Raw genomic sequence first — 24,711 nt, forward strand, 5'->3', positions numbered from 1 at the left:
CTCAAAGCCTCAACTGTAAATGGTCCCAGGTGGAAAGAATCACTGAGTCATAGCCTCTTCTGTCCCCTTGTCCATTCTTGCTGCAGAGAAGCAGGGCAAAATGGGGATTGCAAGTCTGTTCAGGGAACTAATTGCAGCCTTCCAGTGCCTGCAAAAAGAAAAAGGAGTACAGAGGCTGTTTACAAGAACATGTATTGACAGGACAAAGGGGGTTGTTTTCAAACTGAGAGTAGGTTAGATTAGATAGTCGGAAAAAATTCTTTTCTGTGAGGGTGTTGAAGCACTGGAATAGAAGCTATGGATGCCACACCCCTGAGAGTGTTCAAGGCCAGGTTGAATGGGACTTTGAGCAGCCTGGTTTAATGGAAGATATTCCTGTCCATGGCAGGGTGTTGGAACTAGATGATCTTTTAGGTCCCTCCCAACCCAGAGTGTTCTATGATTCCATGATTCCATGATTCCATGATTTTGACATAACAATGAATCTGCTGCCCAGTGTTAGGAGAGATCTTTGTAGAAAAGATTACTTCTACTTCAAAATTCACTCCTCTTGCTTCTGGCTGCTGCTGCTGCTGTCAAGTGTCGTTGCTTGGTTTCATCTGGGTACATCCATAATACTGAACAACACAGGACAGCCTCAACTTTGTAGCTGTGAGACTGTTGAATGGCCAATCTTACATTCACAGGGTGCTACCTCTGCCCCTTCCAAAAGGAATCCAGCCGTCCTTTGGGAATGAGGTCTGTCAGGTATTATCATCCATTGGGGATTACTTGGCAGAGTGCTAATTTTCACAAAGCAAATAGGTGTACAAGAGTAGGTTAATGAAGGGGTGCAAAGGATCACAAATCAACTGCCTAGTTTTTAATGTGAACCCTTTTAATTTGGTTGTATAAATTTATCCATCACTTCTTCAAGCCTGGTGCAGAAGAGTAACAAAGCATTCTTCTACACAAAGTGTGTCTCATCCTGAGCTCTTACTTAAATTGCACAGAAACCTTGTTCATTGATTTATGTTGGATATGTTATTTTAAACATATATTTATTTCCATACACATGTGGATGCATAACTATATAATCTCACTGACATCCTTGCAAATTCAATTTGGTGCTAATAGACAAGTTGCGCTGTTTTCATATCAATCATCATTACTACTGGTATGAAATGATAGGTTAGAAAAGTTGCATATCCTCTGCCTAACAGGAGCCAGGAGATGGCAATTTCAGAGGGAGGTGTAAAAAAGTTTAAAAATAAAAAATAAGATCCTACATGCCAAATTATTTCCATAGTTACACCTCTGAGCATTCAGTAAGATTTCACAGCTGTCACCAAGAACTAAAATTGGCCTGTATGATCTTTCTTACTGGTTGTGATGGAAGGTAGTGAAAGAAAATGCTCTTATTCTCAAGATTCGTGAATTTTACAGTGGTCACCACTCTGAAACTTTATTAAAAAAGGAAAAATATGGAATGAATATGGATTTTTATGGAACATAAAAATCTACCATGATTTAGAGGTATGATTTATAATCTCTCTATTATGACTCCCTAAGTCATAACTCAGTGTGCTGGGAGGATTCTTCCTCTGTGAAAATTTACCTCCAGTCTGTACTTGGAGTCATGCCATATACACACAACCAAGTCAAACTCTAGTCCTTCCTGGTTTACATTGCATTAGTTGATAACATGGATACACCCATTTAGTCACAGTCTAAAAAAGGGATTGCATTTTCTTCAGTGTTTTTCTGCTGGTACTTTAAGATGAGGATTTCAAATTGATATGGAAGCATATGGACAAGACATTAAAGTTCATCACATTCATGGATATGATGGAGATGTGTTCCAGAAGAACTAGAAAATAACTGCATAAGTGGTTTTCATCTCATCTAACTTTAACCATATGTTTTTGCCATTACTTTCATATGCTTGTTAAAGGTAATGAAGAAAGACAGAGAGAAAGGAGAATACACTATACTATGGAAAAAAGTATATCCACATTAATCACCTTCTGGATGCATGTAATTCTCTTCACTGAACTTGGAGGGAGATTAGAAGTTGGATTCATCTTTCCTAATGCAAATCCTGCTGTTATATATACATGTCTACACCTCAGTTAGGCTTTTTATATAGTCAAAAGGGATAAATGGATGTTTCTTCAAGTGATTCATCAAACACCAAAGTAGAGACACAGGTAAGGTGAATGAATTTTTCTTTCCATATAAGCACACTGGAAGGTTATGGTGTTCTACACAGTTGAGATAACTACATTACAGACATGCAAAGTCAGGTGGAATAGGAATTTCAATGAAGATGAAACTAGGTGATTTGTTTGAATGGAACAAGGAAATCAATTCTGTATGGTCTCTTTGAGTTCCAGTCCACAGTCCATATTCCATACATAAGCAGGTTAATAATGTATATTTGCAACCTTTTTAAAACTCTTTTCACAATGCTAGTGTGATTATTGATTACTAGCAGAACAGAGAGGTCTGAAAACACTTTAGAGAACATTATGGAAAGAAAATCCTTTGTTTGAATATCTGTAGTAGAAAAATAATACAATCAGGGAAGGCTATTTGAAGGTTCATTCCAGAAGGAAGGTGGAGAATCTCACTTCCTGCGCAAGCGTAGGACGCTGCAACACAGACCCCCTACTTTCCTTATGGGATGCAATCATAATGGGCCACACAGTCCTTAATACGAGATGGGCACAGTAAATATTATAGATTTGGGATTACTGTTGGGATCCCTTCTAAAATGAGAAATAAGTTCTAAATTGTAAGAGTTGGAGAGGGTGTAGTGGTGGCTAGGTTCTGTGCTTTACCCTCTTCTAAGCAGGATAAGCAACTCTCTCAATGGTTAAAAGTCTTCTCCTTTCCTCATGGTCAAAACAGCCCCTAGGCATAACACTGGTGTATAAGAGCCTAAGCAAAGGGGGGTATAAGCAACAGTCATCAGGTCTAAAAGCTGAAGACAGACAGCAAGAGAACATCTAGAATTTAATAACTGGATTTAGGTCTAATAAATTTCAGATCCCTTCTCTTTCCAAAGAGCAGGTTTCATGAGTCAAGACTTTGTCCCCACAGTATGTTTTTAGTTATCCTCTCTAGAGAAAAATACATATACGTATCCCTCAAGTTTGTTCAAAATGCTGATCAGTGGCTTTCTTTACATGTAAAGAAAGGGGCTTGATTTGTTGAGACATTTACAGATCTTTTGGCAGGTGTATTAGAGGACATGAGATTCCTGCCTTACATGTCTTTGGGCCATTTATTCTGAAAGCCACATTCTTCCCACTCAAAATAAAGAAGCAGCTTTCTCTCATATTTATTCTTCCTAAGTTCCTCAAGATTTAAGGAATAACATTGTCCACTGCCTGAAATCTAAAAAATGAAATATACCTGGACACCTAGACAGATTTTTTGTTCTGGCCTTTTGTGTCAAAGACACTATTCTGAGAAGTTTTGTCTATGGCAAATGCATGACAAGGGGCTTATCTGACTTAATTTCATTAACAAATGCATCACTTACATGACTTTGGTAGAAGGAAATATTCCTCCTACATTGGACAATACTTCTCAGCGTCTGGATAACAGCTACCATGTCTGTCAGCAATGAAGGTATGAAATTATTAACATAATGGATTGGTTTCAGAGGAATCCATGGCAGAATTAAAGGATCCGTAGCTTGGGCAATGAAGAAAGAGCTCAATACTTAACATAGTGTATTTGTATTTTTCCACAAAGGGTTTCCGTTATTATAATGACTCAACATATATTTTGGAAAATTGTTAAAATTAGCAAAAATTTGAAACTTCGATGTGAAGCAATTAAATAATCTGTTTCATTGGAAGCAAGATTAATGAACTGAAGCTACCTGAGTAGCTGCGGCCTGCCAAAATTTTTCCCTTTACAGTTAGGCCTGCTGTGTCTCTATCACCAAGGAACATTGGGGAGGACAATGGCTTGTCTGGAAATTGCTGATCTCTATTTCCCACTAGCAATTGTCAGATGCTGGTTTACCAGAACGATTTGTCTCAAAACCCATTGTCACTCCCTTCAGGTAAAGATGGAGTGTGTGCAGGTGGGTTGTCAGTTTCTTGGTGGACACAGGCATCATCGTGTGGCAAATGAAACAACAGTGGAGGAAAATGAACCACTAGGAGCCAAAACTTCAGTTGGTCAGAGGAGCACACATGATCAGAGACCCACTTCTAGGGAGGCAGTCCTTGCTGAAAGAGGTGGGAAAAGCCCCCAAGGGGGTGTGGTCACGGGTGACTCACGCTGTGTTAAAGACACAAAAACCTGGTTACAAAAAGAGCAAATGGAAACCTTCTATGTACGGGCAGCCAAAACCATCACATGCACTCAGACTCCTGTGCTGCCCATCACCTCCTCAGAGGGCAAACCATGGCAAAAGAAAGGAAAGGTGGGCATGGGGAAGAGGAAGGACAGGACAAGTGTTTGTGTTCTTTTACTTAATTTGCAAATCAGCTATGGGAAATTAGTACTGATTGTCAATCAAACAAGCAAAATGTCCAGACCCTAGGATCTTTTGTCTTAAAAGGGTATTTAAGAACATCTCTGCAATGATTTGAGTAAATATGCTTTTTCTTATAACAATATTTGAGATTAAAATATATTTACCCACTATTGAGGACTTCCAGTGATTTGCAGATACTTAAGAAAAACATTCACTAGAATCTATTATGGAATATTTTCTAGTACCTTCAGATTTTCTGGAATTGCTGCTTTCACCTTATCTGCCATAGTGCCTGAAATCAAAACTTTTTACTAGCACCAGGGGAAAAAGTAAAGGCACACAGTGTTATTTAAGTATCGATAAGATCGGTGCAAGGCTCAAGGGTTAGCTGCAAGTGTGGGTTTAATGAATTCAAGTTCAGGCAGATATTGGATTTATGGATGTTAATAGAGACAGTCATGTGCGTCTCATGGATTGCCACAAGCCAGGAGGGCTTATGAAGTACTTATGACATGCTGAGTGAAGGTGGAGAAAACAGAGATAATAAAATAAATATGGGCTCTGATTTCAAAGTCCTGACTAATGAAACCACTGGAGCTCTGCCATCCTACAGCGAAGCTACAATCAGATGTGAGCTAAGTGCTGAAGGTGTTCACAGAAACTTGCTGCTCCTGATTGCTGTTCTCATGGGTGCTGCCCCCATTAAAAGATGTTTCACTCAAAGATTCTGCAGCACAGTGTCTGCATAAGAAGCAACCATTTTAGCAGAGAAACAGAGAAAAAAAATTATTGTTACACCAAAATTATTGTGTTCTCTTACAGAAACATTTGCTTTGTTTTGTTTTGCTCAAATTGATCACATATTTTTGAATGTAAAGAACTCTGCCTAAGCACAGAACACTGATATAAAACACTATCAAGAAGAAGAAAATGAGTCATATAAATGAAAAAGAATTCTGTACTGTGATATGGTAGATTTTCATGTAAAAAATCAGCCCTTGTTCCTTTGCAGAAAAGTGTATAAGGATTGGAATTTTATACCTTTAAACTATATAAAATCAGACAATTTCAGTATGATAGACCATAGCATAAAACATTCCACCATGTTGTTCTGTAAGGCAGAACCTTTTTAAGTGCAAAACTCATTAAAATAATTTTTTGGAAGAAAATTTTTAACATGTTTTCTTTTTGAGCTTTCCCACAAAAAAGATTGAAAATTTTGGTTTACTTGTTCTTTTAATTATTTTTTTAAGTTCTCTACAGTTTGTCCAAGTCCTACTTGAAAACTGTCTTCCGTATTGCATTGATATCTCACTCATAATGACATCTCTGCAGCTCTGCTTACATTTGGTAGTTCATTGTTTATATATCTGAGAATCATTTTCCTGTCAATTCATTATTACCTCATTATTTACCATATGTGTAGCTATCATGTGTCCTTTCCAGAGAAAGAATTCTAGAGCACAACCCTCATTAATCTATGGGAGTTACATTTGTTACTTCTAGAGTCATGTCATTTCATATAATTCATTATTCCACCTTGCCAAATGATCCGGTGTGTCTAATATAGTCCCATTCTAGCCGTGACTCCACCATACTTTGAAGTTATTAGAAAGTTTTACAAGTAACAATTACGTATTTATTGCTGGTGTTCTTCTACTGATTTATTGTGATTTTCCACTTACTTACATTTAATTTCTGTATGTATCATATAAATAATAAACCATATAATATAGAAAACTCTAGCAATATCTAAAAAAATTAAATTACAGAATCATAGACTACTTTAGGTTGGAATGGACCTCTAGAAGTCACTTGATCTTTTTCTTTTCTCAGAGTAAGGCTATATGAGAGCAGATTCCTCAGGGAATATTCTGTAAGAAAATTCATAACTTCTCTGGGCAAGTTATTCCAGTGTCTGACTACTTGCATTGTGAGAAAGTTTCTTCCAATATTTCCTAGAAATTTTCCCCTTTGTAAATTTTGTCTACTTACTGTACATATATGAGAATAATCCAATTTTCAGATATCTAAAGATAGCATCAGTTATAAACGATATCAGACAACTAAAATATCAAATTTACACACTATGTAAGGCTCAAGTGGTTTAATCTTTAAGCAAAAGTACTATCACATGGTCTCATGCTTCCATTTTGAAATTTGGAATTGTGTAGAGGACAACATCAAATGTTGAGATGAGAACTCAACCATATCCAAACCTGATATTTCATTAAAATCTTTTCTATCCCTTGCAAGTTTAATTGCCATTAAATTATTTTCTTTTGTATAGCTTTTTCTCCTGAATTTTAATTTCAGAGGCAAATCATTCATCCTTTAGCCCTACTTTGGTGATGTCATAACAGGGTTTCACAATATCCTCTACATGAGAGACACTGAAATTATTCAGGATTTGGATGGTCTCACACAGCAGGATATCTGCGGAGATCTGATGCATTAGATCAGACCTACTGAAATTTAAGGTACTATCTATGGCCTATAAAACTTTACATGGCTTGGAATCAATTCACTTGAGAGATTATCGCACTCTCACTGCCACTGATGTGTGTGGCATCAAAGATTTAGTTGTTTTCCACTCTTTACAAAGGAAAAGTATGTACCCATCTGAACATTGTCTGCAGCATTTCCTGCGTGCTCAGATTTTCTTCAGATTTCTTTCTGCAATAGGCACATTTTTACTCTGGAAAAAACTGAATGTGGCTAGGAGGTACACTGAGAGAATAGGTGTTTGCCTGATTTGGGAAATGATTTAGACGATGATGAGGTGTAATTTAGTCATATTTAGTGTATAATTAAATATTAGACCACCTAGAGCCTTGTATAATGCCTTTATTATATTAAACTGAAATGAATAAAAAACGTAATCAGCACCATTACTAATTTACTGGTGATTTATTGAGGTAACAGCTTTGCAACACCACAGGTGCAGACACACTGCAGTGGGCCCCGTGTAGTTCAGGTCTGGGAGTCCTGATTAGACTGGGAAATATGCTGTGCAGTTGTGCCCATCTTGACTGTATCCATGGTGCTAAAGAAAGACAGCTGGGGACTGATAACTGCAATAGCCAAGTGTGGTGCCTAGCTTGTGTCCATAAAAATAAGACACTTGTTTTGAAGCAGAAAAGCTGGATCACCCAAACCCAGAGAGTGAGCTAGCAGTTTAGCTGGCTGACCAGAGTCTGTTATTTCAATCCAGTCACTGGCCCTTTTTTGTTTAACAGTATAGATATATTTCTCTCGAGATACCAAAAACTTGATTAAATAAGTCAAGAAGGAACCTGATGCACTGGAATTACTGTGAGCAAAACTGGATTAGGTGGTCTATAGCAGTCCTTCATAGTTTAAACCATTCTAAGAGTCTATGAATATCATTTCTAATGACAACCTGGTCCTATCTATGCTAGTTATTCATATGCAGGTTTGCTCTTGGGTACTGAGGTAAATTGGCACAGAATACTTCATACCCACCTAAAATCCTCTTAACGTCCTGCCTATTGAGAGTGATGCCTACCCAGTGAAGGCTTTGTGCTGTGCCTGAGAATCACTCTGTGATTCTGTGGAAGAGTCTGAGCTAGGTCAAAAAACAGCCTTCCAGGGACCATGTGAATCATTTCACTGGGTGAATGATCAAGTATATGGGAATGTTCTCTAGCCCTGTTTACTTGACTTGTACAGAAATGGCACTAGTGTCTGAAAGCAGCTTAGTTAGTTCAGACAAGTGTTACAGATCTGGGCAGGCTTCTTGCCAGCTGTTGGTTGGTCTTTCCCTCTTTGTGAGCTCTCCCATTGTCTTGGAGTCAGGTGAACTCACAGCCCATACTTTGAAAAGTAAACCAGACCAAGCACTGTGATTACCTACAGCGATACTGTTGTTTTAAGATGTTGGTGCGGTTTTGGCCTGGGCCAACTCACACTACACAGACAAAGCCAAGGGACTTTGGATAGCACTAGCCAAGGTCGGCTCCTGATGGACAGTAAGTACAAGGCCATCTTACTCAGAGGACAGAAGAGAGTTTAATCATGTGAGCCTCTATCTTGTGCTACTTGCCTTCAGAATGGCCCCAGCCCACTCTTTTTATTAACACAGACATAGTAGTAATATAATTTGCTTAGAACTCAGAAACGTTCAGCAAGATCCACACTCATCTGCTTCTCTTCATTGAAAATTTTGCAATGTAAATAGAAGGACTGAATTTTCCTGAAGTTTGGTATTTCTAGGGATGATTAATATAAGAGCTGGATGGTGAAAAAGATAAGTTTGGGTCTTGCATAGATGTATATCTGAAGATACAAGCAGTATCTAAAAGATAAATATGTATTTCCAGATTTGCAATATTCCATAACAACACACACTGACTGCTTCTAAGATACCTCTTTTCCTAAAACACACTTTTCCTAAATCTTCTTACAGAGTAAGCTTGATGTCCTGTAAAACAACTGATGCCAATTCTGAAACAAACCTCATTGCTCCTTTAAATCCTCTCTAAAGCTGTAATGGGTTATCTAGGTCTTTTCTTTTAGACTTCCTGATTAAACCTTTCATTTTCAATCTTGAAATTACTTTAAACTGTTCATAGCTCTGTTCAGAAACAGGAATACTTAGTCTTTCCAAACAATTTTTTAAATATTTTTTTTACCAAATTATGAGAAATTATTACAAGGTTAAAGTGTTATGTGCCTTAAAATTTTCAAAAACCTTCAGCTGCAGAATCTTGAATTATGTTTTCTGTCCTCCTAAACATGCAGTTTGAAACCCCAGAATAGCAGCAGTACATTTTGTTCCACTTGGCAGCTGGGTGAACAACATGAACAGAGAGCAGACACTAAAAGGGGACTCAGGACTGAAAATAGGCTTTTTAATTTTTCCTAGTTATTTTCTGCCAGATGGTTTCCAGTAGTATTCCTCAAGTATTTCCTGCGATATTGCAGGGAAGTAAGAATTCGAAGTGCCCTTAGACCAATCTTTGTGCAGTGGTTTGATGTGTTCAAATAGCAGGTATGACACATTCAAATAACTCTGAAAATATGTTTACATGAATCCACAGCATTGTTGGTTATCCATCATAATAATTCTGATCATTCTGCTGTTTATTTCTTACCTTTTTTTCATTTTTGGAAAGGAGTTTATGAAAGTCAATGAACATGTTAAAGTTATTCGTGGCATGTGGTTAGCTGGGAATGAATATTCAGCTAAGAAGTATTTTACAGAGAAAGTGGTCCAAGAAAGGACCATGTGTGCACGCTTATATTTTCATTTAGTTGGACATGGTAAGCCATTTGAAATAAAAACTTGCGAGACACTGATTGCTGATCACAGCTGAATTCAAGTCTGCGTTATTTATGGAAAACCAAAATATATCTCAACCAATGAAGATCCAAATTTCATATTATTCACTTAACTAATATACTTCAGTGAGAGATTTCTGTAGAGCTAACTGAACTTTCTTAATGTTGATAAGAGTTATGAGAGTACCAAGAATTCTCATAACATTAAAACTGAATGGAGAGATATCTGTAGAAACATAACTCCTGAACTGTAATAACTTGGCATCAATGATAACGACATTTTGAGACAGGAATTGTAATGCTGGTGGAAAAATGCAGAAATAATTTAATTTAAACCCACTTCTTCCGTAGGATGGGATTTTTTAAGCCCTTCTACATAATGATATTAAATTAATTGAAAATATTTGTTCTTTCTTTTCCATTCACTTCATTTATTCTTAATAGATAATATGCTTTGAACTACAACAAAGTCATTTTTCAAAAGAATTGATAGGGTATTGAAGCACTGTCATATCTGGGGGCAGAAAATTTTAAAATGTATAATACGTCTCTAAGTATTAATAAAACCCAGCAACACTTCAAAGTTTTCAAGTAAGTCATAGAATAGTTTGGGTTGGAAGGGACCATTTAAAATCATATAGTCCAACCCCCCTGCCATGAGCAGGGATATTCTCAGTGCGATCTGGTTGCTCACGAAGCCCCATCCAATCTGACCTTGAATGTTTTCAGGGACAGAGTATCCATTATTTCTCTGGGTAACCTGTTCCAGTGTCTCACCAACTTCCTTGCAAAAAATATCTTTCTATATCTAGTCTGAATCTACCCTCTTTCAGTTTAAAACCTTTACCCCTTGTCCTGTCACAGCAGGCTCTACTAAAAAGCCTGTCCCCATCTATCTTGTAGCCCCTTTTAGTTACTGAAAGGCTGCTGGAAGGTCTTCCGAAAACCTTCTCCAGGCTGAACACCCAGCTCTTCCAGCCCATCGTGTTGGGAGAGGTGCCCCAGTCTTCTGATCATCTTTGTGGACCTTCTCAGGACTTGCTCCAGCAAGTCCACTCCCTCAACCTGCTGGCCACTGTTTTTTTGGTGCAGTCTAGGGGACAATTTGCTTTCTGGGCACAAGTGCACATCCCCATTTCATGTCAATAACCCCCCAGTCCTTCTTGTCAGGGCTGCTCTCAATCCCTTTATCTCCCATTTGGTATGAATACCAGGGATTACCCCACCCTACATGCAAGACCTTGTCGAACATCATGAGGTCCTCCTGGGCCCATCTTTAGAGCTTGTCCAGGTCCCTCTGAATAGCATCCCATCCTTTGGGCATGTCAACCGCATCATTCAGCTTGGTGTCATCTGCAAATTTGCAGAGTATGCGCTTACTGTCTGTGTCATTGATGAATGAGTGAAAAGTCATGGCAGTCAAGTGAGGTCACCAGTGCCTGGAAAATAGGAGACACTGCACCCATTTTGTAAAAGCATAGAAAGGAGGACCCTGTGAACTACCCACCTTGTGCACGGAAAGATCGAGGAACAGTTTCTCTTAGAAGTTGTGCTAAGGCCCATGGAGGATAGGGAGGCAATTCAAGGCGACCTGGCTCCACAAAGGGCGAATCCTCCCCGACGTATATATAGAAGCCCTTCATATTATTCCTTGCATCCCGTGCCAAGGTCAGCTCCACTCTCACCTTGAGCTTCCTGACCCCATTCCTACACAACTGCTGTGTCCCTATGCTCTCCCTAGGACATCTCTCCCTATTTCCTCTGCCTGTGCGTTTCTTTGTCTCCCTTTAGTTTGACCAGCAGGACTTGGTTCATCATGGCAGTCTTATCCTCCTTTCCTGATTGCTTACACCTGGGGATCACTAGCTCTTACACTGTCTGGAAGATGTCCTTAAAGATCTCCCACTCTATTTTGCTCCCATTTTCCTGAGGGCAGTTTCCCAGGGGGTCCTCTTGACTAACTTTGTGAAGAGCTGGAGTTCTGCTTTCCTAAAATTCTGGGTGCTTGCTTTATTCTTCACCTGACCCATATCCCTCAGGACTGCAAACTCCACTAGTGCTAAGGAAAGGATGTGAAAGAAATAATTTGACACACGCTAATACAGATAAAATGCAAACGTGCCTACAAAACCAGAAGAAATTTAGAAAAGGAGGTACGTGCTTCACAGTTCTGAGATTTTGATAGGTTAAAGAAGGCACATAGCAGTTGACAATGTGTGTGAATAGTTGGAAGCATTCTGGCTCCAACAAAGTGAACTTCAAATAATTAAGTGGCTAAAAGTTTACATCCTGGACTCATAAAAACAGGTTTTGATTAGAATCTTCAGTTAATTGCAGGTATTTTAATTTTCAGTTACTTGGAAATCAAGTTTGTTTGTGAACAAAGAATTTTAATTGTGTTTAGCTGTCATGTTTAATACCTTCAATTAATACAATTGACATTGATGATGTTCTCATTTTCTAGAATCCTAGATAGTAAAATTTTGGTCCCTTAGATACAACTAAATAAAATTATAGCAAATTAGATCTTTCCTTATGAATACCTACAGCACCTACCATTTAGCCCCTCAGAACAAAAATTTGCTTTTCATAAGAGCACCGATGCTCTCCTGTACACAGAGGTGCATCAGGTCAACCTACAATGTGAGGCAAACCTGAAATGAGACAGCACAATGTGAAAAGACATGCTTTTCAGGTTTCACAGTAGTGCAATAAGAACAACTTTCAACTAAATCAAAGCAATAAACCTTGAAACCAGAAGCAGAAATAAAATAGTGCCATATCAGTTTAAAGAAATAGTTGTACACATACTGATAGACAGACCTTAACATACAAAATTTTTTTTGGTTTCAATACTAAAGTAGAAAATTTTTAAACGCGAGAATAGGAGACTGACTTTTCAGCTGTGTAGTTTTCTCCAGTTGTCTGGGCAAAAATGATACCTAATCTCCTACTGCTGAGATCAGCTGGCTTTTCAGCATTGAATTCAATGAAAAGAGTAGTTTGATGTCTGGTATGTGCAGTATTGCAATTGCACATTCTGTGAAGAACTGGTAACTAAAGGTCTTGGTGATTTGAAATAACACTGCGGCATTTGAATTAGTGCCTTCTAGCGCCTTCCACCAGTACCAGTCTTTATAAGGTGAAATACCTAGATTTAAGAGGCAAAATTATAAACTTATTATTAAAGAGTAAAATCAAAAATTCTCTCTAAGAAACACCAGTGTCACAGACTTGAATTCCTTATTTACATGATATCAGTGATACAGTGCTACAGCCATCTGCTAATAAAATGACCATTCAACTCCAAATGAGACAGAAGGCATAATGCATTTTTAAAAGAGACTAAAATTCATTTTCTCAAAGAATGTTCTCTGACTTTTAATTGAAATTAGGCCATGATTTCCCCAGTCTACAATTGGCACCAATGATGAGTCAGTCAGCTATATAATGTGAACAGGCGTAAGTTCATCCAACTAAATCATTTGAACATAAGACTCTAAGAAGACAGAGCTCTACAAAACTCCACTCAAGCATATGGCAATGTACATGTAGAAGGACATTAACCTGTCATCTCCTCCTGCCTTGTGATGGCAGTTCTGGATCTTGTTAAAGTCTTGCATATTTTTGCCGACAGCTCTCCAAGTCTTTCGAGGTTTAAAAATACAAATTAATGAGAGAACAGTTCTTTATTCTTGCTTTGTGTCAATATACAGTAAGGTCAGGTCAAATTGCTGCCATTCTGAAACACACACTTATATGGCCAGTGGAGGATTTCCACCTCTTCCTTCCCACTCAGATTTTCTAGCATTTTCAGTAATAGTAATGGCCAAAATTTTCAAGGTTGAGGTATTGAGTTACATATGGATTTAAATAGTATGCAAGTGTCAGACAATGTAAAATTTTGTTCCTCTGTCTATTAAAGCAAGACATATAATAAATTTAAATTCTTATAGAAGAGCAACAATGAATTTATTTAGTGGGTCAGTAACACTTAGCTGTGGATATCTTTTGCAGAACAAGGTCTGATATGCAATCGTATTTTAAAAAAATCTAAAAAAAAAGTAAAACTAAGGAAATTATTTAATTTTGAGACTGACTGCCATAAATAAGAAGAAAGATTAGTTAAGAAACATAATCAAAGATATTGATTAAAATAATGATTGTAAAAGAATATTTTAAATGGATTTGGGATTTTGTGTTATCTTTTCTCCAATAATTTGTCAGACAGGAACTTTGTGCTCAAATACAGGAACTGATTGACAGGTCTTGACAAACCCAATGCCTTCTGCCCACACACCCCCTGTCAAATTTCATCACAGTATTCTGTTGTGAAAGTTGATTAATTAGTCTGGATCTTGGTTACACCTGAGAGGCAAAAAAAAGCTTGTATTTGTTAACTAAATTTAACAAAATAATAATAACTGAAATTAGTAAGAGATTAAAATAAAGTAACATTTAATACAAAACTTCCATAACCTCTGACAGGTTCAAATTCTTGTGTACGTGAAAGTTAAAAAAAGAGAAGCTTATTAAATTATCCAAACACGCTAGATTTTTTTATTTATACAAAACTAATCTAATAATCTAACTACAAATGTCTAAAAATTCCATCTTTTCAGGACCAAAAAAATGAAGCATCTTTTTATTTTTGCATCTCTTTATTTATGTATTTATTATGTAAACTATGATGGAAATAATGCTAAAGATATAGCATTATGTGTATACCAAAACATAGAAAATTATTACTCAAACAAGAGAAAAAAAATTAAAAGTGCTAATAAAATTCAAAAGGATAATACAAATAAACAGTAGAAAATTAGTGTGGGAGGAGAAAAAGACATTGAAACTGGTCTTACTAGAAAAAATTCTTTTTTTTGAATCTCTTGTCAATGTCCATTCTCACAATGTGTACTACAAGATTTATAGCCTTTGGGGAAAGCATAATCACCTTTTTTTAAAAAAAAATTATGATTAAACGTAATATTTTAAGTTTAATTTTTACACAGCAACCCATGGTTTTTGGAAAATATCTAGCAAAATCTAGTGGCTTCCTAGTATAATACATTTACAACACTGAGTAGAGGTATACAAGACGATATTGCTTCAACTTAAATATGCTTCCCAAGGCAAATCCAGTAGAGAGGCTATTTTGTTTTTCAAGAACCCTGCCATAAGGTGCAGTTCAAATGTCTCTGTCTGGGCTGTGATCCCACGTTTTTAAAGCTCTTCTAAGGATGCAAGTGTCAACACATTACCTTTTTAAATCTGACAGAAAAAGCAATGCATGGATGTTTTGATTTTAATTCCTAACACCAGCACACCATAGCACCAGGCCATGGAGCACCACATGGGATGGCATAATTCACCCCACGGTAGCTGTGCTGTTGTGGGGACAGGAGCATGAAATCAGAGTCTGAAAAAGAGGAATTGGGAGGAAGGCTCTATGGCCCAATAGATGTGCCATTGCTCTGTGAGAGGGCAGATACAGCTTCTTGATCATTCGCTCAGTACTGGTTTTCTTCCCCTGCACTAATATTTTTAATATTTCTGCCATATATTTCCACTGTTAATTGTTGCTAACAGGAAGAACACAGTGAGGAGGCACCATCAGCTCCTGAGCAAGAAGTTGGACAGAGTGCAGACATCATTGCCACAAAGCTGCATTCAAAGTAGAGATTTTTTAAGAATTACTATCTTGGATTTAAGGTCCTACATTTTATGCTTATCCCATTTGCTGAGCTAAAGCCTTCTCTCTGGATCTTAATCTCTGTAATAATACATTCCATCTCTGTGAGAGGCAAAGAACACCTTTTCCTTGCAACTTTAAAATTCTTTGAAGAAAATTCAACAGAGTACAAAGGGGTCCAGACTGAAGATACCTTGAATGTTAATAGTACTAATTGTCTTGTTTACTTGTAGTATATTGATATAATATTATTATGTACAACGTGAGCTAAAGAAGAAAGAGCTAAGGAGTACAAAAACAAAGAGCAGAACTGTGAAAAATCTTAGTTAACTTTCAATTAGTTGAATGTTTCAGCTTCAGCATTTGTTTTTTAGAAGACTTGGAGAATGAATAAACAAAGATTTTTCAATCCCATTATTCAACAAGGTAGAGTTGGATCACTTTGTACATTACAGGTCTCCCTCTGTCTTAACTCAAAGGAGAAAATGACAGCTAAAGTTTGGTTTATTCAAATGAAATGTGTTTTCCCCCCACACCATTAACTGCATAGCATCTACAGTACCGACATGCTACTTGAATAACCAGCCTTTCAGTGCCAAAAGAAAATGAATTATATGTTATTAAGAAAATCCCCAAAGTTCTCTTCAGCAATGAGGGAGTACAATCATGGATGCTGTAATTATGTAAATAATCATTTATATTCAATATTGCCCAAGTGCCACTAAGCTATTATATCTGTACGCTTGTAGTTATATCTGCAAACATATCTGCATGCAACTCATTCATAATCAGAATACGTATTTGATCAGTTGAAGTGCATTTTTGGAAGGCAAATGCCTTGTTTATTGGTAATGAAATGAAGGCCTCGGAGTAGCTAATAAAGACTTAGCTAGTGGAAAGATTTTTTTATACACCCATGTGCCCTCAGAACTCCTGATGAACTGTGTGGTCCAGATGATCAGACAGTGTCACACAGGCATTGACTCACACTACTTGTGATTCTTCCCACATGCTTGATTTGCTCCTGTGTTAACCCTTCTCACAGCCACAGACTCATGGGAATTACATCTTTCACTAACATCTTATTGTGAGATAGGAAATGAATGTCTTTTTGCCCTGTAGATGAAATTTTACACTTTACCTTCAATAACATTTGAGAAATGCTTTAGACATTCTTCTATTAAGTACTATGTCCTGGGCTGTGGACATATCATACACAGTTCAGTTGAAAATTAGAATATCTAAATGTAGATATTAACCTGTGGGTATCTGCATAGTCGTATTGGGTTTGTGTGGACAGGTTCTGGTACCAGGGGATCAGTAGATCAGCAGCTTCTGTGAGAAGTCACCAGAAGCTGCTCCTGTGTCCAACAGAGCCAATGTCAGCTGGCTCCAAGACAGACCCACCACTGGCCAAGGCTGAGCCCATCAGCGATGGTGGGAGCAACACTGAGATAATAGATCGAAGAAAGGGAAAAAAATACTGCACAACAGCAGGTGGGAGAGAGGAGTGAGAATGTGTGAGAGAAACAGTCCTGCAGACACCAATGTCAGTGCAGAAGGAGGGGGAGGATGTGCTCCAGGCACTGGAGCAGAGATTTTCCTGCAGCCTGTGGCGCAGACAATGGTGAGGCAACTGTGCCCCTGCAGCCCATGAGGGAGCAGAGATCCAGCTGCAGTCTCTGGAAGACTCCACACTGGAGCAGGTGGATGTACACAGCTGCACAAAGCTGTGACCCTGTAGGACGCTTGTGCTGGAGCAGGCTCCTGTCAGGATAGGTGGACCCAAGCAGAGAGGAGTGCATTCTGGAGCAGGTTTTCTGCCAGGTTCTGGGATCCCATGGTGAGGACCCCTGATAGAGAAGTTTTTCCTGAAGGATTGCACCCCATGGCAGTCCCCACGCTGAAGCAGTTTATGAAGAACTGCAGCCTGTGAGAAGGAATCACACTGGAGAAATCGTGGAGGACTGTCTCCTGTGGGAAGGATCCTACGCTGGAGCAGGGGAAGAGTGTGAGGTGGAAGGAGCAGCAGAGACAAAGTATTATGAACTGGCTATGAGCCCCATCCCCTATCTCCTTGCACAGCTTATGGTAAGAGGTAGAACAGTCAGGAGTAAAGGAAGTTGAGCTTGGGAAGATGAGAGTATGGGGGAAAGGTGTTGCAAAATTTGTTTTTTTTTTTCTCATTCTCTTACTCTAATTTACTGGCAATAAATTTAATTAGCTTTCCTAATTCGTCTGTTTTGTCCATGACTGTAATTGCTGAATGATCTCCCTATATTTATGTTGTTCCCATAAACTTTTGATTGTATTTTCTCCCCCTGTCCTGTTGAGGAAAATGAGTGATGGAGCAGTCAGCACCCAGCCAAGATCAACCCCTGGCTCTTCCACATTATTTTGTACTGCAGCAGATATTTTTATTGGGATTTCTGATAGGGATTATGATCGTTATATATATAGTAGTAAATTTTCCCCAACAATATTAATTTTATTGTTAATTTTAATGTTATTTACAGAATTAGGACTATAAGACTCTAAAAATAATTCTTACTATTTTTGTCTCTGTAGTTATTTTTGTCTTTTATCATACTTTTTCTCAGTGAAATGGTTCCTTTTCCCATGACCAGTTTCCCTTCTCTCTTCTACTAATCAACCGCTAGAGAATTCCTAGAATTGTGTGCATATACTTGATCATATTCTTGGTATGCACAAAGAAGTAATTTCTTTAAGGATTGCAGTTATCCAAATGACCAAGTGACATTAAGGTCTTCAGATTATATCTGGATAGAAAATACATGGAAAGCAATATTATCTAAGAAACAGAGCCACTGATTCACATCATTGTTAAGTGTGGAAAGGAACACCAGTGACTAATAAGCTGAGGGGGAAAAAAAAGGGAATACCACTTCTGTAGGATAGTTTCCTGGTTTCAGCAGTTTCTCTGAGTTAACTCAGTGAAAATATGCTCTATGCAAGACCATGTCTTGTGAGACAGCAAGGTTCTGTGCCATGTGTGTTCCCCTTCAAAACAGAAATTATTTATAACAGGGGAAAATGTTATTACCATTATGAGCAACCATGTTTAATACTAACCATTTTAAGACCCACAGGGAAGAGGGAAACATTAATTTTTCTTCTCATGTATCCCAAGCATTAATGTATAGCTTCAAGACATTTAATCTTTCCCTTTTTTTCTCCTGTCAGTCCTACAACCTTTTTTAGAGAAAGATGTATTGCAACATCAGCCAGGAAAAATGAGTAAGTCATTTCTTTTCCATGCAAGAGGAATGAGCAATCTATCTGGATAAGCTCAAGAAACAAAGATGAATAATGAAATGAATAGTTAGTTCACTAAAAAGTGCAGTGTCGAGGTCATTGAAATGTCACTATTTCTTGAAATGACTTTTTAATAAAGATTGTTTTGAAAAGTTCAGATTTTGATTTTGATCTTTTAAAACAGCATTTTTCAGCTTTTCATTTTAACATTTAATGTCAGGATTTTTCCAGTTTTGGTTAAGAATATAATAACTGATTATAAAACATGACTTCACATTAAATTAACTGATTTTTTTCTAAATTATTTAAGAAATAAAAAGGTTTAATAATGGCATAAAGTTCCACCTAATGTATCTCAAGTAAAAGTATGTGTAAATATTATCTCACCAAGAAATGCTGTAATATAGTTAAATTTATAATTCACTCAAAAGTTTTCATTTCTCTAAAATGACAACAGTGGAAAATAATGAAAAGTAGACAAATACGAGTAAACAAATACAATGTAAAAATAAATTACATTGGTTCCATCTTACTAATTTTCTCATCTAGCTTTTATAAAAAAATATGTTCATGTACAGAAAAAAGGAGCAGATAAAGACCATTAAGTCAGCAGAAAATTAACATGTCAGTAGAATAATATCTACAGCAATAAAATCTTGGAGAAAAAGTTCTTATTTGCTTATATGCTGATTTTGGAATCATTGGTAAAGGCTAGAAATGCTGCTGTATGCATAAAAATTCAGCTGATATTTCAGCAATCTGATGGGAAGATTTCCTTGGAGTGTTAAAATCACAGGGATTAAATCCATTTATTATGGTTGAAACATACCAGAAGGTCAATGCATTGTTACCTTTTTTTCTGAATCCAGGACAAGGTGGAAGTAAATGATCTTTCTGGCCTTGAGAGTAGTCTTCTAACTAACAAAAGAGAGGATGAGGTAGTCTGATGTCAACCAAAGAAAGCCGAAGCAGAACAGAGAGAATGAGATAAATGGTCAAGCACATCTAGGAACTATGACTTAAAATTAAAAATACATAGGAGCTGCAAATGTAAGCATACTGGAGTTTTTTTCTCTATTAATATTAACAACAAAATAATTTGTCTAAATTATTAGTGACTGTTTTCTTAAATTTAAAATATAAAATTGCAAGTTAGTAAATTCCAGGGCAGTCTTCTTTTGTTTTTCAGGTTTTTTTAAAGGTACTGAAGAACTGATTCAAGCTTAAAAATTAATGATGACTTTTGTGAGCCTTCATGATTTGATTATGCTTCTGTGGAAACCAATAACACATTCTCTGGTGCATACCAGGAGCTAGTTTCACAGGCATCCAGATAATTATAGGCTTAGTCAACTGGTAAATAGAAAGTAAAGAGAAAAATGTGAATACTTATTGGGAACTACTTAAGAACACTTACCAGGCCCTTAAAATACACTACACCACTGTCTAAAGTATTGTGTATTATTTACAATTATTTGCAGAGGATGAACATCTTTACATATATTCCAATCAAAACACTCAATTGTTCACTCTCATAATATCCTCGAACTTCAATCTAATTTTTTTCATCTTTGTCTTTCACACTTTCAGCTTCACATTTTCTGCTAGAGTGGAAAGTCTGCTGTTATGTGTCTCTTCCTTGTAGAATGTGTTCTAATTATCCTTTTATGTTCTTCTTGTTGGACTGAGCTCCTCAGGTTTTTCCTTCTAAGGCTTTGCTCAACCGCTCACTAAGCCTTGTTGCAGTTCTCTGAGTCCTCCAGCCCACCAGCTTATGAGGAATGTCATTCCCTTGGCCACTGGTAGCAGAATTAATACCCTCAGGGATCGCATTAACTGTTAGGCTGTGGCACCAGAATGGACACAGATCACTGAGAACGTCACCCACTAGTATTTTAAGTCTTTTCAAGTGTCACTGCTTTCCCATGGAAGTCTTCTGTCTGCTGCTATGAGAGATATTCCAATGTTTGGCCACACTGAAACTCATAAACCTATGTATATGTATATGTGCACATTAGGTTGATCAGTTTTTTGGTTCTCTGCATCTGTCTGACTTCCTCCTAGCCAAACACCCATCCTTGATGCTATCTGTGGATGGCAAAACTCCCTTTTTTTAAACTGACAGTGATTTTGCTTTTTCAACAATAGTTGACAAAAGCTTTAAATTATGTCTGATTTCTTTTTTCCTTCCTATACTCTCCACAAATACCGAATTGATGAGTTATTAAAAGCTAAAGAGAATTTTGACATACTATAGACAGAGCTATTATTTTTTTTTAAATATGCTGTTTAACTAGTGTTTAACCTACATGGTGTGCAGCAGACTAATTTTGTGTTGCTCAAGTTCCCTAACCCTAAGGTGGGATGTAGAATGCATTACAGAATTCTATTGCATTATCACTTGTGCATCTGCCAGATAAACTATATTCACATAAAAGTGAAGTGAAGCAGTTTTGACAGTACCTATTTCTCAAAACTATGTGGGAAGTAACATTCGTTACATTAACATCTTATTAAGAGCCAGATGCTCAGTTTCTGAAACAGCACAACAATCTTTACTATTTTCAAATTGAATGACTAAACAGGAGTCGGGAGCTCATCTTTGGAAGTCTTGGCTGCTGGTAGATGTGAGGTTAGATTAGATGGTTGCAGTTACTCTTCATTTGCTTAAAAGAATCAGGTTAAGAAAAGCTGCTTAGATGAAAAATCTATGAAAGAGTTTTAAAATCTCTGAGTAGACTGCAAAAAGCCCCCACACCAGGATACACTGAGCATACAAACTATCATTGCTGGTTTAAATCAGTAGTTAGTGATCACAGGAAAAAGACTTCTTCAGGTAACTGAGAAGCTTAAAAAAAAACAACTCATGGCTGATTTTCAATGGGTCTTGTATCACAATTTTACCATACATTAAATGTGCTTTCATATGTTAAATGCGTTACAGTAAAATTAAGTGATGCTTATTAAGAAATATAGGAAACAGCCTTTGACAGGAGGTGAAAAGTGGTGTGCCATGACTCCTTCTCTGGATCTTCCCATGGCACGATACACTGACTACAGGCCTAAAACAAGGTAGTAGGTAAGTACAGTTTTTTGAAGATCTCCTGGCTAAATTCAGCTCCATGGGTGTGGTTGAAAACCTATTTTTTAAATTTCTGGATGAGAGCAGCACTGTGGCAGGCAGCTGGACAGCTCTGGACTCTGTTTTACACGTCAGTGTCAATCAAGGTCAAACACTGGGCTTGCACAAGCTGCAAGGACTTGTGTGTACCGACCAGCTGTGCTTTGGCAGCTGTATCCCAATTACACTTTCCAATATTTTGGACTGGAATATTTGACCAAAATGGTTTTGCAATATTAAAGACATAAAGTTTCTTTTCCACATACTTTTGCATTTCACCAGCAGTCAGAGCAGTTTCCATGCACTTGTCCATATGTTGCATTCCAATGCAGTGATGTGCTACTCTTTGGTCCTAATACATTAGATAATTGCTCGATTACATTGCTGAATATTAGACCTATAATTTTAATGCAAATTTTAATTTTCCCAAGAACAAGCATCTTCTGTTTAACTTAAAAGCAACACGCTTTCTGCTCAAACCTTGAACCTTTGATTCCATCAATGATTTAAAATACTCTTTAATGCATACTCTAACTTTTAAAGTTAAATTATACTTTTTGAACACATTTCTGGCTTAAAGAGTTTTTTTTCCTAACTGATTGCTTTGACAGGCCAGGAAAATTCATTCCTTATGGGCAGCTTTGTCTTTGAATCCTGTGCCTTTCTGCAATAAAGAGAGTGTCTCCTGGATTTTCTGTAATTCCACTTTCTTACTGAGATTATACATTTTAACTAAAAACAATCCTTTCAGTGGTGATTCAGATCTAATTTTTCCAAAGCTGGTGAAATCTTGATGTGAGGTGAATATATACTGGTATAAGAAATTAGTCACTTTCCTCGATATATTCTTCCTGACGAATTTGTCTTTGATCCTATCAAGACTTTCAAAGCTTTAACATTAGTTAAGGATCTTCAGAAGAAAGCAATCTGAAATTACATATAAAGGAAAATTATTAGACTTTTTCCTAATTATGGTCGGAGGCTCATTTAACACGCATCAGGGGAATGAAGCATTTCAAAATGGGCTGAGAGGAATTACAGCACTTAAAGTCTGTATTTCTGCCTGCTAGAGATTTAGTTGTGATTTCAGTGAACTCTTGTGGTAAGATAGAAGATGTTGCCTGTGTACCAAGGGGATAGAGACCCAAGGCAAAACACTTTGGAGGAAATGCTGTAGGAGGAATTGTGTACGTAGCATGGGAATATGCCCTGACATTCAGTACATGGTCAGTTTGAAAAAGTCCTTTTCCTTATCTAACCTGAGATTCCTGCAGGAACAACCTCTCCAGAAATGAGACATGTCTCTGGAAGGACACTTATGGGATGTACACTGCCAAAAACTGCAGTAGGGTATCTGTAGGTATCTGAGAGGGTCATTATGGAAATAAAAAGATTTACCATGTGAATTTTTAAAATCTTTTTTGCTTAAAACACAATTCTTCACAGAGAAAAACAAAACTAATAGATTTATAATTTGTGGCTGAGACTTCATGACTCTATCCATTTTGCTTTTTTAGACTGATGTCCAATATTAGTCCAATTATTAAAAGTTAAAGATAATTTTGACATACAGGATGGCTTACATCCTCTGATTCTGAAACTATATGGAGATGTCCAGGTAAAATTATACTGGTTTTATATATTTTCTCAGACACAGTAGAAAGCTCAAGGTGTATTAATAATATGTTGTATTTTCAGTATTATTTTCTTTCATCATCCTATTCTCCCTGGAATTCTGTTTGCTATTGAGGTTGGCTTTTCTCACTACATAGAATTTCATTTCCATCTTCTGTGTTACTGCTTTTCCAGACCTCACCTATGTTTTCCTTTTTCACATATAGTTTGTAGTTTCCAGTCTCAGATTGTCTTTGTGAAGAAAGTTTCAAATGGAGATGACTCTTAGACAAAGAGTCACTGCAATATGGTATTGTTGCTTATCTTCTTTAAAACATTTGGAAATAATAGTGATGGTATTGGAACGGACCTGGGACAAGAAGAAATACAGAAATCTCTACCCACCTTGAAAGAAACAGTGGATATTTCAGGACAAACATAACATACATATGAAAAAAAATTATCCAGCATAGTTCATGATAAATGTTTTTTCCCGTTTTAATCACATGTAATAAATTTTCAGTCATTTCCTTATCCTAAAAGTCCTTGAAATTAAGTTTTAATACAGAAAAGGAGAGGGAAAATGACTTACCTTAGCTCCTTTCCATAGTACTCAGCTGCATTTTCTTTAATTTTCTAATATGCAAGGCTTATTCCAATCTCTGCAGCTGTTAGTCTAATTGGATGATTTCCTGTTTGAAATGCAGAATAATTTAAAGTGACTATAAGTTGTTCAGGGAACCCCCCTTTCTAGGACATTACTTAATCTGACATATTCAACGCTCATCAGAGATTCAACATCTTTTCAAACTGATTACTGCTTCCTCCATCACACTCCAAGTTCCATGACTTCCATTTAAGTGCACCAATTTAGAGTTTGATTATTCAAATGAAACTAAGAGGAAAAATCAACCTTTTTTTTTTTTTTTTGAATGCGCTTCCTCAAAATGTATACTGCATGCAGTCCTCTGTAGTATTTGCTAGATTCCTCATTTTCTGTGATGCAACAGCAAGCTCTGTATTTAGGGTATTTCTTTGCTGAGGGTAAGAACAGTGATGTGGGAGAAATGTATGTTGCATATGGCTAATATCCACCAGAATCTATCTGGTGAAATAAAGTTTAGTTTTTTATTAAAAAGGGACAACATTTCTTTTGAGTAATGAATTTCCTTAGGTGTGAGTTTCACAAGAAGTGCAAATAATCAAGAACTGGTATTTCTTTGTACA

General features: G+C 37.1%; 2 long non-coding RNA genes across 2 annotated transcripts in view; one reads left to right on the forward strand and one right to left on the reverse strand.

Moving 5' to 3' along the window:
* On the reverse strand, positions 1-24,229 carry LOC108447492. Its single transcript, XR_001863095.1, has 3 exons — positions 24,077-24,229; positions 19,601-19,667; positions 1-148 (listed from the first exon to the last, which is right to left on the reverse strand). It is a non-coding gene; the product is annotated as an uncharacterized LOC108447492 (long non-coding RNA).
* The window catches only part of LOC108447491, a 13,016-nt gene continuing 5,394 nt past the window's right edge, over positions 17,090-24,711 (forward strand). The window contains exon 1 of the long non-coding RNA XR_001863094.1: positions 17,090-17,564. This is a non-coding gene — a long non-coding RNA (uncharacterized LOC108447491). The remainder of the gene's footprint in view (positions 17,565-24,711) is intronic.

The sequence above is a fragment of the Corvus brachyrhynchos genome, unplaced genomic scaffold (assembly GCF_000691975.1).
Source record: "Corvus brachyrhynchos isolate BGI_N302 unplaced genomic scaffold, ASM69197v1 scaffold86, whole genome shotgun sequence".
Taxonomy (NCBI): Eukaryota; Metazoa; Chordata; class Aves; order Passeriformes; family Corvidae; genus Corvus; species Corvus brachyrhynchos.